The following is a 16088-nucleotide window of genomic DNA, read 5'->3' on the forward strand; positions in this document are numbered from 1 at the left end:
CTTACTGTTATCGATTTTCCAAAATCGAAACGCTTAAACAAGGACCGAGTCGATCAATTCAGAACCGAAATTGATTTTAAAAGGATTGGATTGGTGGAAAATATGGAACCTCTTATCTCGATTTTGGTTCTGGTGAGGCTTAAAAACGCACCGAACCGGACCATGTACACCCTTAATAAAGATATACCAACCTTTTCTATCCTAAACCGCATCCAACTGACCAACTCCAATATTTTCCCCTAATGCAACTTTGAACTAGAATCCGCCACTCATCTGCTACTTAACTACTCAATAGCGACTACAACCTTGAATATCTTACTCATACGACTCCCAGCCATACCAAATTCCAACTATAACCCTACAGTAGATATAACTTCTCAAACAACCATTTCTCAACTCTTGCAACAATCGGGTCCAAGATCTTTCATCTATTTACTGTGTTTTTTATTTTAGACCTTATGGTTAGTTAAGAATGAGCGAGTATACTGCCAAAAACAAACAACACCAACGAAATATTAGCTTGGGATCAAAACAACAACATGAGTATTGCTGGGCTTTAGAAATTTTAACTTATGTGCTTCCAGAAGATTCTCTGATAAATATCCAATATGGAGGCACCAACAGGATATCGACAATCTCAGTAGGATGGACCACCCCAAACATGAACTATATAAAGGTCAACACTAATGGGTGTGTCCAGGGGGAACCCGAGTTTGCAGGTGTAGGTTTCATTTGCGGGGATTTAGAGGCATGAACTATAATTGATTTGGCACAACCTCTACTAATTACAAATGCCTTAACATCAGAAACTTGGGTTCTGCCTTTGGCATTCAGAATCGTAATGAAAAGGCAATGGCCAAAAGTTATTTTTGAGAAAAATTCAGAAAACCTCCTTCGATTCATCACCTCTCCAAATACTCCACTGTGGTATATCTCAAGGATGGTAGAAAAAATAAAGAAAAAAATGCAACATATTCCACAAGCTGCTATCCAACACAGTTATATAGAAGAAAATCAGGGAGAAAATGTCATGGAAAATCATGTAGCAAATGGAAAAGTCAAATGGGAAATCTATCAACCAAAATTTTGGAATCAGACAATTCAACATTTTATTGGTAAAATCTTTCATGACTCTGTGGGTACCACATATCCACGTGAAATTTTAGACTAATATGAAATGACGAGGGTACCAAGTACACCATAATATTTTCAGTATCAACTTATATGCATGATACCTTGCGTGATCTAATATAGATAGGAACTGTCAAGAAGATAACAACCACAGGCACTTGGTGTATAGTATATGTCCAAAACTGAACCTTATACTATAGGGATCAACCCAAGTGTTTAGGATTAACGTACACATGTAATTAATTTGCTTATAACTTAAACAAATTATAATACAATAAGTAAAGTAAAAGCACACAACAAGATTTTATTAACAAGGAACCGTAAATGCAGAAAAACACTGGGACCTGGTCCATTTTTGAATACACTCATAATTGAGCCGTTTTACAAAGACTACCACCAACTTCATATAGTTGAGACCAAGTAAACTACCCCTAGTTACCTAGTTTCATCAATATCCCTGCGCATACAACCAATCTTCCCAACATGCGTGAATCTTAAAATAGAGTCCACTATCTTAAGTTGCTTCAGTCTCTGAAGACTTTAAGCACTCAACCCTTTAGATCGTCTTCCAAACAGTAAAAGACAAATATCTTTGGTAACCAATGTTCTTATCTCAAGCAGTTAATCAGAGATGTTATAGTTGAGCGTGAAAAAGGCTTTTCTGTTTAAAATAAATTAAACTTCTTTGTGGTGTTAGATATTCCAAGATCCGGATTAACAAGTTAACCAAATCAAGTTAAACAGAACTACCAGATTCAGATACTAAATAGTACCACCAAATGATAGTTTTTCGATCTAAATACGACTGGAAATAACAAGTCTACCAAAAGATAAACCAGATCTAGTCAGATCCCAAACGATCAAGTTTGTGCACAAATCAAATCACAAGGAAACGAAACCAAAAGCAAAATCTTCTTGTCTTTAAATCTTCAATAGTTTTTTTTACCCGCACAATAAAAAACTTAATTTTGACTTATGATCGATCGAGCACAGAACAAAGTTTGTTAATAATGGGTGATCACAAGCCGGTTATTCAAGAAGAATTACAGTAAGTTCCGAATCCTAACGAAGTCGTTCTTTTGGAATCAAAAGAGCAAGAGCGATTACTTAGGATCAACTTGCAAATTTGTGGCATCGTAGTGAAATCATTATTAATGGCACGCTGTGCGCCTCAGTGTGAAAATACGGTACAAGCCTTGCTATGCCAAAACCTAAATGTTAAGTTAGCAACAATTATCAATGTTATTTATTTCCATCGCATCATCCTTCAAGACAAAATAGTGACAGGTTTTCATTCTCTGTGAGTGAAATATTTGTCCCAGGGTCTACATCCAAAGCTTCTATCGCATAACTCATTCGAGAGGGATTGATAGTCTTAAGAATTCGGCAGTGCCGCAGAAGTATTTAACAGAACTCAAATCTAAAATCAGATCTGAACTACCGCTAATCTCTTGATCTAGTTTGAATGACCTTATGTCATAACAGAAGGCTCTCAAGAATAATCAAACTAGGTGCAATCAAGAGTTAACAACCTTTAGTCAATCGAATAGATCATCGAAAACTAAAATAATAATGTACATTCTAGTTTCCCACCAACGGTAGTAGTATACGCTTATTGATCCCAAATAAGTCTTTAAGCTAGCGGACGTAAGAGACTTCGCCTAATTATGTTACTGTCCTCTCCAAGATAGTATTACAAGTAACACTATTATTCGGCTACAACAGTGACTACGAAATGAAGTGTCTGCCTCATGATAAGTTTCTAAGAAGAACAAACTTCACTATTTATATATCAAGGTAGTTTGGTTACCAAGGAATTTCCATAACTGAAAATATTTTGAAGATATGCAATAAAGCATCTAAATTCGTTTTTTTATAATTGCAACCAATATCCAACTATGTAACTGAAATCCCTCTTGGACAACTCAATATTAGCTAGCACTAAACCAATATATATTTCTAGAGATATGTTTTGCTTGATGGTACAACAAAAACATATACATTTGAAAATCTTATAAGATTCTAAAACTTTTCAGCTTGGGATCTCACCTTGAGTATCAAGAAGTATCTTTGAACAATAAAATATAAGATTTGTGCTCATGTTCAAATTACTCATTATGTCGACATCATGAACTTTTTTTTTGTTTTTTCAAAACCAATTTCCAAATCATACAAACCTAAAGTATACGTGATTAAGAAAATCGGTTTTACCAATTGGGACCGGTTCTACCTTGACTCCCAACATAGGTTAGGATCAGTTATACCTTGACTCCCAATATAGGTAGGGATCAATTCTACCTTAAATTCTAACATAAGTTAAGATCTGTTCTACCTTGATTCCCGCTGTATATTTGGATCGGTCCAACCTTAGATCTTCAATGAAATACGAACCTTCAATCCTATTGATTTCTTTCAACTACGAAGAAAGTTCATAAGTATAATTCCTCAAACTTATGTAATTACACATAGTTTTCAAGGCATGAAATCAAACCTATGTTCGCAATTACGAAGTTCAAAAGAAGCATTATTACCTCGTAATATAATATACCAATATAAATAATTCACAACTATTGATATATTTTTCCTTGACACTTTGATCATAATAAGATGATGAAGTCTCAAATACTAGAGTTCGTGTATATAACTTCGCATGTTATGTTTTCAATCAGAAACGACTTGAAAGTTTATGATATATAAATGGAAACAAGTGAAGTCATGTCTTACTAACCTCAATTGGATGGATGATATCTTCATTGATGTCGACACATCTTCGTATTCTTCATGTCTTCATAGTAATACTTGTATGTCTCAACATTTTTAGAATTCCTCGTCTAACATAACGAAGTTCACTCTAGCAATCAAATCAAGCGACTTACGAGTTTTGATACTAAAATGTGACAACCAACCTTGACATACCAACGCTTGGTGGGTTCAACCGAGCAGTGCTCTAACAATCTCCCCCTTTGTAAATTTTAGTGACTAAACTCTGTTACATATGGTGAATACACGAATTAAAAGATAAAGAAATTACATAGAATTCTCTTAACAATTTTAGCTCTCACTATATTAATATAAGATCTTCTTGTCCTTCTCAATTATGAAAAACTAGAGGCTTCTGGTGAGCTTCTTTTAGTTTTTTCTATCTATTTTTACAATCAATTTTTAAGTGGTTTAGAACATAACACTCAGGTTAAATATTGTGAGGTTGCTTTTCATTGAAAAATTTGATCCATCTAGTGAAACCTGCATCAAAATCATAGGTTTATGAAGTAAATATTTTAACTTAATCCAAAAGCATTGATTCCCCAAGTCTAAGTTTTGATATATCATCGAGGAGTTGTAATCATGAAAAATATCTGCATTATTTCCAATACTCTATGGTATCTCCTTAAATACCTTGTGAGCTGAATTCATTTCTTGAAATTAAAAACAACTATATTTGATCCAGTTTCCAGAATTTGAACATCCTCTTCAGCATGAAAAGGCCAGGTAAACCTAATATTTTTCTTAATAGATTTATGGTTCATGTTCCTTTGATGATAATCTTCCCATTAAGCAGATTTCCCTGTCATTTTCTCCCTCTTCATTAGCAGCTTCACAGGTGACCATATATTTATTGAATTATTCTTTTTTTTTCCAAATTTTGTTCTTGTATCTTCAAAATGATTTCAGTATCTTCTTCTTGATCAGATTCACTACTTATTTTTTGGTTAGATACTGTTGTTGAGTTGTGGCCTCCATGTAGAGACGAAAACTGTTGGCACAATAGATTGTATATATAAACATATTCTCTATTAGGGTGTAAGGACCATTGAAGATTTTTTCTTTGCTGGTCATCAATATTTTTTGTTGATTGACGCCAAGAATACCAGAAGTGAAAAAGGAAAGAATAATGGTTGAAAAGTTCCACGAAAGAAAGAAATGAATTTTAAATTTGGATTTGGATTTGAATTTGTAACTGAAATCCGACTTTTGACATGTGTGACTCAGATGTTTGTGAATAAAATTCCTTAAAGTATTCTAACCAGGAGACATGTTGATACCGAACTATCCTGATTCTATTCATTCCCAAGCATCCATGATCATATTTTTGAAACCTTTTGCTTCCACAAACACTGCGACAACTACTGCAAACTTTTTGGTCAATACTGGATAGTAGGCAAACTCCATTGAAAGGAGAAGATTATGATGTACCTAGGGGAGAAATAAGGAAAATTAGTTAGCCATGAGAAAAAATAAAAAAAAAGATTATACAAATTTTAAAACCAGGGAAGGAAGACAAAAAAATACGACAGAAGATTGATAGACAGTAGCGATTTGAGGATTAGATAGTTGAAAATCAATTATTTCATGATCAAAATGATGAAATTATCAAAATAATAAAAGTGGGTCAACTCATCTTTAATCGCCGATATGTAGAGTCTTACATCATATTTAGATTTGACTGAAATCACCTGGCTTATCTGAATCTAACTAAATATATTAGTTTTTTGAGTCAAATCTAACTCAACTAATTCAAAATTACGTGAGTCAGTAATTTTTTTTTTTTTGCTTGCTAGGAAAGAAAAATATTCATTGTCTTAATAAGAGTTTACATCATTTTGGAGAAAGTAGGGACATTTATCCTCATATCATTCTCCTATTATATTCAGAACTCTACTATGCTTAGCAGCACTATCAACTAGACCATCACAGTCTCTTTTAAGGTTTTGAAAACTAAGAATGTTAATGTTTTTATAAAAGGAATAACCAATCATCTAAGACAGAGCAATATGACCAACTAATTTGGTCTTTGCAATTATTATAAGATAAGCTATAATATTTTTGGCATCACTAATTTAGCAAATGTCTTGGTAATTCTTCTCTTTAATTCATTTAGCAGCATCCAGTAATTCCATACTTTGGGCTTCTTCTGGATTATTGGCCACTCTTGAGATTAGTTTGCATCCCTTGAAACCACGTGTAGATTGTATATCCACAATACCAACACCATATTTGTTAGCGTTTTTTATCAAAAGAGGCATCATAGTTGTTTGAGGGTGAAAACAGTTTCTGCTGATTTTGGAAATTTCGAGTGTGTGGGTGAGAAACGAGTCTAAACCCTAAAAAATTTACTGCAAGGGAGTACTTTGATTCGAGACATCAATCTATACAAATCCGGCATAAAACAAGAAATGGTCGTTCCAGACTTGCTTCGGTCACAAAATGAATGAGAAGGGTTGGTCTAGGGAGGGAATCGTAGAGAGTGTTGAGACCAGAATAGTTGATTCACGAAGAGTAGTTGTTTGACGACTTGTATCAGAAAGTGGAAAGATAATAAATAGGAAAGCTAACAAGTGATTTCTGAGTGTTGTATTCTCCTGACCCAAAACTTATTATTTGGTGGAAATAGCTGAGACCTATTTATACAATTCGTAACAAAACGTACCCTGGTCTCGTAAGAAGTGGAAACGGTGGAGTAAATGGAAGAAAGCGGTAACGGGTAACGCCTGGAATTGATGTTTCCATAATGAAGGGAACGTTTCACCGTTACTTTCTGTATTTACTAACTGCCTCACTCTTATGAAACTTTCTTGTAACGGGAGTAGTGTACGCTGCACGATGTAAACCGCCAGACCAATACCCTGATGAGCATCCCCCAGTTTTGTGACATGTTTTAATGTCTCGAGTGTTTTCGTGGAAAACGTGTAGCATGTTGCTATTGTTTGGCAAGTTAAGATTGAGAAGCTTGCCGGTTCGGTGGTGACCTCCGACGGCCGAGATTTTGCATCTTGAGAGGAAGGTTAGCCGTTGATTGTGGTTACCTTCCGTTGGTAGCCAGTGGCGTGGCCACGATGCTGGCACGGATAATTAGGGTTTGGTGCCGTGACCAAAGAATTAGCATGGATAAGTGTGCGTCGTGGCAAAATAGTTGGAAGTGCAGCCAAAGGTTGCTACAAGTCGTTTGGTGGCAAGTTTGTACGGATGAGATTTGCATCATAGAGGGAAGGATAGCCGTTGATTGTTGCAAACTTCCGTTTGGAAGCCATCGGCATGGAGGCATGACCGGCATGACCGGCATGGCTTTGACATGTTTTAGGCGCGGCCAAATTAGGGTTTTAACATAAACTGTGGAATTTGGCATTGGACCATAAGTTGCCACGCGTTTGGTGGCGAACTTGTACGACTGAGATTTGCATCTCAGAGGAAAGGGTAGCCGTCGATTGTTGCAACCCTCCGTTTGGAAGCCAGCGACATGGAGACATGGACGGTGGCTTTGGCATGTTTTAAGCGCGACCAAATTAGGGTTTTGGCATAAACCGTGGAATTTGGCATTAGGCCAGAAGTTGTTACACGTTTGGTGGCTAACTTGTACGGCTGAGATTTGCATCTCAGAGGGAAGGGTAGCCTTTTATTGTTGCAACCCTCTATTTGGCAGCCAGCAGCATGAAGGCATGTCCGGCATGGCTCGTGCATGCTCTTGGCGCGGCCAAATTAGGGTTTGGCGCAAACCGCGGAATTTTGGCATCGCATCCAAGAGGTTGCCACAAATCGTTTGGGTTGGTAGAAAGCTTGTACGGCTGAGATTTGCATCTCAAAAGGAGGGGTAGCCGTTGATTGTTGCAACCCTCCATTTGGCAGCCAGCGGCATGGAGGCATGGACGGCATCGTTCGTGCATGCTCTTGGCGCGACCAAATTAGGGTTTGGCGCAAACCGCGAAATTTTGGCATCGCAGCCAAGAGGTTGCCACAAATCGTTTGGTTTGGTGGAAATCTTGTACGACTGAGATTTGCATCTCAGAAGGAGGGGTAGACGTTGATTGTTGCAACCCTCCGTTCTGCAGCCAGCGACATGGAGGCATGGCTATCATGGCTCGTGCATGCTCTTGGCATGGCCCAAATTAAGGTTTGGCACAAACTGCGGAGTTTTGGCATCATAGCCAAGAGGTTGCCATGCGTTTGGTGGCTAACTTGTGCGGATGAGATTTGCATCTCAGAGAAAAGGGTAGTCGTCGATTGTTGCAACCCTCCGTTTGGCAGCCAATGACATGGAGGCATGGCCGGCATGGCTTTGGCATGTTTTATGCGCTTCCAAATTAGGGTTTTGGCATAAACCATGGAATTTGGCATTCAGGCAGAAGTTTCCACGCGTTTGGTGGCGAACTTGTACGGCTGAGATTTGCATCTCAGAGGGAAGGGTAGCCGTTGATTGTTGCAACCCTCCGTTTGGCAGCCAGTGGCATGGAGGCATGGCCGGCAAGGCTTTGTCATGTTTTAGGCGCGGAAAAATTAGGGTTTTGGCATAAACCGTGGAATTTGGCATTAGGCCAAAAGTTTCCACGCGTTTGGTGGAGAACTTGTACGGCTCAGATTTGCATCTCAGAGTGAAGGGTAGCCGTTGATTGTTGCAACCCTCCGTTTCGCAGCCAGCGGCATGGATGCATGACCGACATGGCTTTGGCATCTCGTTGGCATGGCGGTGCGGCTGGCATGGTTGGACCTTTGGCGCGTGAGGTGTGGCTGGCATGGTTGGCATGTCGTTGGCACGGTGGTGCGGCTGGCATGGTTGGCATGCCTTTGGCACGGAGGTGTGGATGGCATGGTTGGCATGCCGTTGGCACGGTGGTGCGGCTGACATGGTTGGCACGCCTTTGGCGTGGAGATGTGGCTGGAATGTCGTTGGCACGGTGGTGCGGCTGGCATGCCTTTGGCGCGGAGATGTGGTTGACATGGTTGTCATGCTGTTGGCACGGTGGTGCGGCTGGAATGGTTCTCATGCCTTTGGCGCGGAGGTGCAGATGGCATGGTTGGTATGCCGTTGGCATGGTGGTGCGGCTGGCATAGTTGGCATACCTTTGGCGCGGAGATGTGGATCTCATGGTTGGCATGCCGTTGGCACGGTGGTGCGGCTGACATGGTTGGCATGCCATTGGCGCGGAGGTGTGGATGGCATGGTTGGCATGTCGTTGGCACGGTGGTGCGGCTGGCATTGTTGGCATGCCTTTGGCGCGTGAGGTATGGATGGCATGGTTGGCATGCCGTTGGCACGGTAGTGCGGCTGGCATGGTTGGCATGCCTTTGGCGCGAAGGTGTGGCTGGCATAGTTGGCATGCCGTTGGCACGGTGGTGCGACTGGCATGGTTGGTATGTCATTGGCGCGAAGGTGTGGCTGGCATGGTTGGCATGCCGTTGGCACACTTGGTTAACATGCGCGGCTGGCATGTGCGGAGACAATGCCATTCGATACTTGAGGGTTCTGTCGTGGAACATAGCGTATAGATATATAAAAAAAAGGTACCCTGGTAAATTTCTTGTAGATGTATTGAAAGGCTCAATAAATGCGCTAGTGGAGATATTGGTACTCACGGCTCCGTCTTACCGCCTAGTCTTATTCAGGCGTGAGCCTTGGACTTTGGCATCGGCCGCACCAAGCCCTTGTCATTCCCTACCTTATCTCGTTTACCAACTCTACGTAGCTTGATAGGAAGTATGAGCATCCACTTGCTGGCATGCATCTAAGCCTCATCAAGCATGGCTGAAATCATCTCTTGCATCGAGCTACCGAGCTTAGATAATATGAGGGGCCAACGCGCTGGACCGGCAATGATGCATCTCATTTCGGTTGCCTACGTACCCTTACCTACTCTAAAGGGATCAAGTACAGAGCGTAGTTCATCCAAGAAGGGACAGAATCTTAACCAACTCGTTTGCAAGGCAGTAGCCTAGCAAAAATGGTAATAGCCTGGTCCGTAGGCCATTCCTTCAAGATGCACAATGATTATGCATCATCGGTTCCGCGACATGGCATAGTGATGCCTAAGCATCAAGTGCCCTCTTCGCAAGGCTACGCAGCTATAAATGAGCCTTAGGAATCATTTATACTCTTCCGGCTAAGATATGAAGCTTACTTGGTACAAAGTACGCATATGCACCTTCAACCAAGTACCCCTCCCTATATATGTCTTAATGGAATTTCTACAAGTATGTTTAGGGGAGAAAATTGACATGCTTGCTTCACTGTTCTTTACAATGATTGTGTTCATTCGTAATGATTGTGTTCATTCGGAATGATTGGGTTACTTCGAAATGATTGTGTACAATGATTGCGCAACAATCGTTCGGCCAGCCCTCTCTGGCCTGATGCACAATGATTGTGCGATATTGGCTCTAGACCAATAACTTTTGTAATGCGCAATGATTACGCTGCAAGCTCAAGGCCACCTAACCAACTGGCCTAATGCATCATGATGATGCAACATTGACCCTTGGACAAATGCCACACATAATGCGCCATTTGGCGCGGTATTGACCTTAAGCCAATCTACCTCTTGACAAGCAACGGAAGCTTTGAATGAAGCTTCATCTCAGGCCATGGCGCATCATTTAGCATGCGCCATGCTAAAAAAACAAGGTGTTACACTATTACACCCTTTAAAGAATTTCTTCCCCGAAATTCATTCAGACTAGGGTTCGGATTCCTTAATTACTTGTCCCATACCAAACATTCAGGAATCCTCAAAGCACACCGGGCCGTTCGCCAACATTTTGGAAAAATCCAACGTGACAAGCCATTCTTTCTGCAGTACTGTGTGACCTAGTGCCAGAGTTATTGGATCCGCCGGTCTTTCATCGTCCCCAACCGTTTACTCCCCCGGAATGCTAACTTATCGCCCCAGACGGCATGTCCGCAGGTTTTGTCAGACGTTAGCATGGCATTACACTCCGTCCCGGACGGGTGAAGGGTGATCATCCCAAATGGCATAGTAGGATGAATACCAACCAATTGTCCCAGACAGTCTCCGGTGGTCAAGTTCCTAAATTAGGCCAAGCAGTGGCACAATACTCAGCAAAGTTTATGCTTGCCGCATAGCAATTGGCATACCCTACCAATTTGCGCACAAGTTGGCCTACCAACCAACTTAGAATTTCCTTCGAGGAAATACTCGATAATGAGTCCACCACACACAGTACCTAGTGTTATCTCGGAACTTGCTCTGATACCAACTGTGACAGGCCGGAAAATTACGCCTTTGGCGAGTTGCCCCGCAAGCCGTAACTCGCCCGGTGCATGTGATGATGCTACGATCCGGGCCTCAAAGATAGGAAAATGCACGTCTATTTTCCCTTGCAAGCATGCTCGTGGATCACGATGCATCTATCTTAGCTTCCACACCGTTCCAAACTTACCATGCGTCGTGATGATGTTACGATCCGGGCTTCAAAGATAGGCAAATGCACGTCCATTTTCCCTTGCAAGCATGCTTGTGGAGCATGATGCATCTAACTTAGCTTCCACACCGTTCTAGACTTACCCTTGTCCGCAAAAGGGTGTAAGGTCAATGCATATCGCATGCATCACTGGCTAGCATCTACGTAGGGAATTCATCACTGAATTTCCTATCTAGATGAGCAACCGTCTTAACGCCGAGTCTTGTTCAGGTATGAGCCTTGGACTTTGGCATAGGCCGCACCAAGCCCTTGCCATTCCCTACCTTATTTCATTTACCAACTCTACGTAGCTTGATAGGAAGTATGAGCATCCACTTGCTGGCATGCAACTGAGCCTCATCAAGCATGGACACAACCATCTCTTGCATCGAGCTACCGAGATTAGATGATATGAGGGGCCAACGTGCTGGACCGGCAATGCTGCATCTCATTGCGGATGCCTACGTACCCTTCCCTACTCTAAAGGGATCAAGCACAGACTGTAGTTCATCCACGAAGGGACAGAAGCTTAACCATCTCGTTTGCAAGGTCGTAGCCTAGCAAAAATGGTAATAGCCTGTTCTGTAGACCATTCCGTCAAGATGCACAATGATTATGCATCATCGGGTCCGCGACATGGAATAGTGATGCCTGAGCATCAAATTCCCTCTTCGCAAGGATACACAGCTATAAATGAGCCTTAAGCATCATTTATACTCTTCCGGCTAAGCTATGAAGCTTACTTGGTACATACTTCGCATATGCACCTTCAACCAAGTACCCCTCCCATATATGTCTTAATGGAATTTCTACAAGTATGTTTAGGGGAGCAAATTGACATGCTTGCTTCACTGTTCATCGCAATGATTGCGTTACTTCGCAACGATTGCGTTCATTCGCAATGATTTTGTTACTTCACAATCATTGTGTACAATGATTGCAAAACACTCGTTCAGCCATCCCTCTCTGTCCTGATGCACAATGATTGTGCGATATTGGTTCTAGGCCAATAACTTTTGTTATGCACAATGATTATGCTGCAAGCTCAAGGCCACCTACCCAACTTGCATAATGCATCATGATGATGCAACATTGACCCTTGGCCAAATGCCACACATAATGCGCCATTTTGGCGCGGTATTGGCCTTAAGACAATCTACCTCTTGCCAAGAAACAAAAGCTTTGAATGAAGCTTCATCTCAGGCCATGGCGCATCATTTAGCATGCACCATGCTAAAAATACAGGGTGTTAAAGTCAGGAAGATCCGGCTAACCTTTTTCGGAGGCAAGGAACATCTGCGGTTCCCATGTTGGCGGCTTTGCGCGAATTTGGCTCGGTGGGGAGTCGCTTGCGTTGCTTGGCGCGAAGTGATCCGCTGGCGTTTCTCGGCTTGTAATGGAGCCGTTAGCGTTGTAATGGCTTGGAGTGATCCGTTAGCATTGGTCGGCTTGGGATGGAGCCGTTAGCATTGGTCGACTTGGAATAGATCCATTATCATTGGATTGGCTTGGAATGAGCCGCTAGCGTAGGCTTGGCTTGGCAGGGAGCCGCTGGCATTGCTTGGCTTGGAATGGAGCCGCTGGCGTCGGCCTGGCTTGGAGTGAGCCGCTAGCGTTGGCTTGTCTTGGATTTGGTTCTGCTGGCTCGGCTGTGGAATGGTGGAAACTTTCTTCGGTCCAGGTGGAAACTGGCTTCAGTCCGCGGAATGGTGGAAATTGTCTTCAGTCCGCAGAATGGTTTAAACTGGTTTCGAAACTTTGACTACCAAACGGTGGTGATGAAGCTGGAATTTTGGCTATCAAACAGTGGTGATGGCGCCTGGCAACTTTGTCTAAATTAGGGTTTGGCATGCCGAAACCCTAATTACGCCCCTTACTAAGATTGTTGTAGAATTCTCGTACGAACTCGGATTTTGATGGTCCGCCCCTCCATTCTGATTGGAAAATAATTTCCTATCTCCCAACGAGGGAATATTTAGGTTTTGAGCTCGTTTAGAAGGTGAAAACAGTCTGACAGTAAAACTCAAGAAGAATTCAGGAGGGATATTGCAGGTCCGTGGAATGATGGCGACTGGCTTCAATTCCGTGGAAGGATAACGACTGGATCCAGTTCCGTGGAAGGATGACGACTGGATCCAGTTCCGTGAAACGATGGCGACTGGCTTAAGTTCCTTGGAAGGATGATGACTGGCTCCAGTTCCGTGGAAGGATGACGACTGGCTCCATTTCCGTGGAATGATGGCGGCTGGCTCCAGTTCTGTGGAAGGATGACGACTTGCTCCAGTTCCGTGGAAGGATGGGGACTGGTTTTGGAACTTTGGATACCAAACCGTGGTGATGGTGCTGGAACTTCGGCTACCAAACGGTGGTGATGGCTCCTGACAACTTTGTCTAAATTAGGGTTTGGCATGCCGAAACCCTAATTAGCGCCCCTTACTAAAATCGTTGTATAATTCTCGTAAGAACTCGAATTTTGACGGTCCGCCCCTCCATTCTGATCAGAAAAGAATTCCCTATCTCTCCTCGAGGGAATATAGTTTTGAGTTCGTTTATGAGACTAAAACAGCCTGACAGTAAAACTCAAGAAAAACTCAGGAGGGATGTTGCGGGCCCGAGGTGGCATAGTCGCGCCCAGTCATCTATACCCGTTCATGGAGCAAGAAGGAATCTTTATTTTGTTCAAACTTTAGAAACTCCGTCCGCATGAAAAGAGGTATCGACCCTATTCTGTTTTTTGTTTCTCGTCCGGATCCGTGCTTTCGTCTGCAGTGTCTCTCCAGTGGATTCCAAAATTTACCAAACTTCATCGCATTCTTGGGACGAATGGATGAAATATATGCTCGACAACGATCATCTCAGGGATAATCTTGGAAATTATGGCTGCATTGTCGGTCCATCTGATCGCGATGATGATATGCTGTGGATGATTGTATGGTAGAAATCTTCTGAAGCCACTGGATGAAATAGATGAGTTGGGAGACATTCCGTTACCGATGTGCTGCTATCAAGTCTTCAAGGACTTTGTTCCAAGCAACATCTTGCGAACCATCTTCTGAATCTTGGACTATCGTATGGAATGAGATGCAGTGAGCAGTCCCCATTTATACTTCTGTTTGATCCGATGGCATGGCCAAATATGTGAATGTATCTTTGTGGCGTTCTTTTGGAGTCTTCAATGCACATGTGCGGCTTCATGTTGAGAAATTCCCGCGACTCGTAAAACATCGGCAGTGATGATGTTGAAATCAGAAATAACCAGGTTGAGGGGGTTAAAGCGTCTCATGCTGGTAGTACCCATGTGTAGCATACTTATATTGCATCGCCTTGAATCCACGTCCACGGGATTTGATACAAGCTTATTGTACTCTTCTGGATGTGACGCTGGGATGCTCAGGATATTACATGGACGAAATATTCTGGATAGCGAAGAGGTAGATATGAGAGAGTTATGTTGTTTATTCTGGCTCCCTCTTTTTCTTCAAGAAAATGTTTCAGCCGCGTCTCTCGAGTTATCTCATGAGTCTTTAATGATCGTCGGGATGGACTGCGATGAGCAGTCCCCAGTGGCATTTTTCTTTAGTTTCTGAAGCTGTTTTCCTATGAGCAGGATAGATCCACCACGGCCTCGTAAAGTATTGAAGGAGTCTTCTAGACATAGAGGTGATGTTATTCTTGCACTACATCCTTGAAGGGTATATGACCTTGTTGTGGCTATGTCTTTTTGGTTGAATGTGTCTTGTGAGCTTTGACAGTGAAGGGATTTCGTTTAAATATTTGTAGTGATTGCTGTTGTGGTGGAGCTCTGGATGATATCGGCAAATGAGAAGCAACAGTTCTTGGTAGCGGATGTAATCAGAAGAGACTACATTGTCGCTGGAACAAAGTAGGTTGGACGGAATTGTGTGGGCATCCATGGAAGTAAAAGGATTGGCTGGATGCGTAAGCGAGCAAAATTTCTATGATCACGAGTTTTTGAGGGATGGATCAAAAGGTGTCCGTGAATATGAAGATTGACTGTATGCGATCATGATCCTTGACATGGGGAGTGTGGTAGCACGACACTTTGCAGGAAGGAGTAGCGGCCACGGTACGATCTTTGGAAGGAGGGAGCGGCGTTGAAGCGGCTTCAGCTCTTGGAGAGGACGTTGAAACTTAAGGAGCCAAATGCTTAAGCTTCGGCTTCGGATCCTGGAGCATCTTATGGAGAGAACGCTGAAGCGGAGCAGCTGCTGGAGCGAACGTTGAAGCGGAGCCGCTTCCGGAACAGATGTTAAAGCGGAGCCGCTGCTGGATGACGTTGAAGTGGAGCCGCTGCTGGATGACATTGAAGCGGAGCGGCTGCTGTAACGAACGTTGAAGCGGAGCCGCTGCTGGAGGATGTTGAAGTAGAGCCGTTGCTGGAGGACGTTGAAGCGGAGAGGCTGCTGGAGCGAACGTTGAAGCGGAGCCGCTGCTGAAGGACGTTAAAGCGGAGCGGCTGCGTCAATCAACGGGATGTCAAACTGGACACCCTTCAAGCGAACAGTAGTTAGGAGTCCCTAGTTCCATCTATCAATCGTGCTTTCCAGGAGAGGTTGGGGTTTGGGAACGACTTCCCTGGCTGGAACATATGCTTTCCTAATGCAGTGCGGTTGAGGGATGCAGATATGTCTTGACGCTACACCTTGGAGAAACATAGAATCTCACATAAATGTTTCATCATAGACTGCACGATTTTGTGGGCGAAGTTCCCAGAAATCATGGAGCTCCTGACGGGAAGAGGGTCTTTG

Source organism: Papaver somniferum, unplaced genomic scaffold, assembly GCF_003573695.1.
Source record: "Papaver somniferum cultivar HN1 unplaced genomic scaffold, ASM357369v1 unplaced-scaffold_154, whole genome shotgun sequence".
In the NCBI taxonomy this organism is placed as follows: domain Eukaryota; kingdom Viridiplantae; phylum Streptophyta; class Magnoliopsida; order Ranunculales; family Papaveraceae; genus Papaver; species Papaver somniferum.